Here is a 3,930-nt window from a genome sequence, read left to right on the forward strand (position 1 = left end):
GAGTCAGGTATGTCTGTGTAGTCCGAATCTGAATCCAGAACGTGAGAGACTTGGACTCTATCTTCTCTTGGCCCAAAAGTGACGTGAGAGAACTTTTTGAACAGCACTTAAACATATCTTTCTCCCTTATCTTCATATGTGAATTGTACAAATATCCCATACACCTGCAATTAGACAAAACACAAAAGTGTGTGAAGTATTTTTGTTCTGGATAACATAAATAGATTATTGAATAGTTTGCACTACAAATCACCTGACAAATATGCATGTATGCAATATTTTTGGTCGTATCCAAGGTAGTCATGTCCTCATCACATAGCAAACAGATTTGCTGAAATCTAGCTCATCAATATCAGATTTGGTGGCAAGTAAACATGCACTTTTCAATTTAATTTCAGAAACAACAGTAGATGGTTTATTATTAGACATCATTTGGTGCTCAAATTCTTTTGCCACAATCTGATTTTCACTCTTATTTGTCTCCTGTTTTGCTTTATTAGCTCTATTAATATCATCTTTCAAAATGGAATCAGGAGTCATAGGAAGCAAAGTAATATTTTTATCGTTATGAACAAGAGTATACTGATTGTTTCTACCATGGTGTACAGAATTTTTATCAAATTGCCATGGTCTACCAAGTAATAAGGAACATGCTTGCATAGGTACCTGATGAGGACATCAATACAATTGTTACACCCACAGGCCCTGCTGCTATACATACTGGACCAATTACTAGAGCTCGTGCACGCCAACTAAATTACCAGGTACTTTCGTTTCTTTGTAATGATTCTAATGTTCATGAGAATATGATGCTGCCTAAATTGGATACATTTGTTTTGCTTACAAATGAAGGGCCTAGCTTGGAGAAGGATGAACATTGGAGCAAGAACAAGCATGGAGATGATGGCATGCGCAAGGAAAACAAGAACGGAGTTACAAGTGATGATTTCAGGACTTTGAAGCCACCATAATGGGTGCATGAAGCCTTGGACGAAATATACAAGATGCCACTTCATAAATTTCGTCCCGAGGCTATTTTAGGTGCCGCGTCACCTTATTATTGGGCCAGGCCCATGTAATTTCGAAATACATAAGTATAGGCTATTTTTAGAGTCCGTATGTGTGGGGAAACAAGAGATAGGGTTGATTTCGGACCCCTCCACCAAGGGCCACGAAATTCCCCCCCTCTTCCTCCATATATACAGCCCTTAGGGCATCATTTAGACTTTGGGTTTTGTTTAGATTAAAAGTTCGCCATAGCTGCAACTTCGCGTACTTCGTTTGTGTTCAACAACCAGACAAAGGCGTCACAGAACCCCACCTTGATCAATAAAGCTTTCATCTTATATTCGCAATATCTAGATTGCAATCTTAGTTTCTTGCTTGTTCTTCGTTCGCTCGCAGGAAACAGACCCTCGTGGTCAGGTTGATCGTGCTCCGGCGTGGTCAATAACCTCTCGGAGTTGGTTTAGCGATTGCTAAGGCGCGACGTCCTCGCACGTTCGTAGTCGGATCGTCAAAGTCGACTTCCACCAAAGCGAAATCCACCATCTCATCGAAAGACGGGACACCTTTGCCTCTATCAGTACCACATCACAATCAACATAATCAGCATATGTAGAGATACTAAAATGCACACGAACAGTACGTGTTACCTTAACCTTGCCGCTGTTGTTGAACCATTGGATGTAGTAAGGATGTGGATGTGGTCTTGTGGTGAGAGATAGCTTCTCCACCATCTCCATGCTAGCCAAGTTATTGCAGCTCCCTCCATCTATGATCACGCGAACAGAACGTTCCTTCACAACTCCCTTTGTATGGAACAAATTATGCCTCTGATTTTGCTCAGCTTGTGTAACCTGCACACTCAAAACACATTGAGTGATAGAGGCGAGGGTCCCGATCTTTCGATGAGATGATGGATATCGCTTTGGTGGAAGTCGACTTTGACGATCCGACTACGAACGTGCGAGGACGTCGCGCCTTAGCAATCGCTAAACCAACTCCGAGAGGTTATTGACCACGCCGGAGCACGATCAACCTGACCACGAGGGTCTGTTTCCTGCGAGCAAACGAAGAACAAGCAAGAAACTAAGAATGCAATCTGGATATTGCGAATATAAGATGAAAGCTTTATTGATCAAGGTGGGGTTCTGTGACGCCTTTGTCTGGTCGTTGAACACAAACGAAGTACGCGAAGTTGCAGCTATGGCGAACTTTTAATCTAAACAAAACCCAAAGTCTAAACGATGCCCTAAGGGCTGTATATATGGAGGAAGAGGGGGGGAATTTCGTGGCCCTTGGTGGAGGGGTCCGAAATCAACCCTATCTCTTGATTCCCCACACATACGGACTCTAAAAATAGCCTATACTTATGTATTTCGAAATTACATGGGCCTGGCCCAATAATAAGGTGACGCAGCACCTAAAATAGCCTCGGGACGAAATTTATGAAGTGGCATCTTGTATATTTCGTCCAAGGCTTCATGCACCCATTATGGTGGCTTCAAAGTCCTGAAATCATCACTTGTAACTCCGTTCTTGTTTCCCTTGCGCATGCCATCATCTCCATGCTTGTTCTTGCTCCAATGTTCATCCTTCTCCAAGCTAGGCCCTTCATTTGTAAGCAAAACAAATGTATCCAATTTAGGCAGCATCATATTCTCATGAACATTAGAATCATTACCAAGAAACGAAAGTACCTGGTAATTTAGTTGGCGTGCACGAGCTCTAGTAATTGGTCCAGTATGTATAGCAGCAGGGGCTGTGGGTGTAACAATTGTATTGATGTCCTCATCATTAGTCCTTGTGCTGTTCCTATTATTCTAGTGCCGAAAAAGGATGGCACATCACGTATGTGTGTTGATTGTAGAGGCATTAATAATATTACTATTCGTTATCGTCATCCTATTCCTAGGCTAGATGATATGCTTGATGAATTGAGTGGCTCTACAATATTCTCCAAAGTTGATTTGCGTAGTGGCTACCATCAAATTCGTATGAAATTGGGAGATGAATGGAAAACAGCATTTAAAACTAAGTTTGGATTATATGAGTGGTTAGTCATGCCTTTTGGGTTAACTAATGCACCTAGTACTTTCATGAGATTAATGAACGAAGTTTTACGTGCTTTCATTGGACGATTTGTGGTAGTTTACTTTGATGACATATTGATTTATAGCAGATCTTTGGAAGAACATTTGGAACATTTACGTGCTGTTTTTATTGCTCTACGTGATGCACGTTTGTTTGGTAACCTTGGGAAGTGCACCTTTTGCACCAACCGAGTATCTTTTCTTGGCTATGTTGTTACTCCACAGGGAATTGAAGTTGATAAAGCCAAGATTGAAGCTATTGAGAGTTGGCCGCAACCCAAAACGGTCACACACGTGAGGAGTTTTCTTGGCCTCGCTGGATTCTATAGGCGTTTTGTGAGAGCTTTCAGCACCATTGCTGCACCTCTCAATGAGCTTACAAAGAAAGATGTGCCTTTTCTTTGGGGTACCGCACAGGAAGAAGCCTTCTCTGTATTGAAAGATAAGTTGACACATGCTCCTTTACTCCAACTTCCTGATTTTAATAAGACTTTTGAGCTTGAATGTGATGCTAGTGGAATTGGATTAGGAGGTGTGTTATTACAAGATGGCAAACCCGTTGCATACTTTTCTGAAAAATTGAGTGGGCCTAGTCTGAATTATTCTACTTATGATAAAGAATTATATGCTCTTGTTCGGACTTTAGAAACATGGCAACATTATTTATGGCCCAAAGAATTTGTTATACATTCTGATCATGAATCTTTGAAACATATTAAAAGTCAAGCTAAACTGAATCGTAGACATGCTAAATGGGTTGAATTCATTGAGACTTTCCCTTATGTCATTAAACACAAGAAGGGAAAAGAAAATGTTATTGCTGATGCATTGTCTC

The sequence above is a fragment of the Triticum dicoccoides genome, chromosome 3A, assembly GCF_002162155.2.
Source record: "Triticum dicoccoides isolate Atlit2015 ecotype Zavitan chromosome 3A, WEW_v2.0, whole genome shotgun sequence".
In the NCBI taxonomy this organism is placed as follows: Eukaryota; Viridiplantae; Streptophyta; class Magnoliopsida; order Poales; family Poaceae; genus Triticum; species Triticum dicoccoides.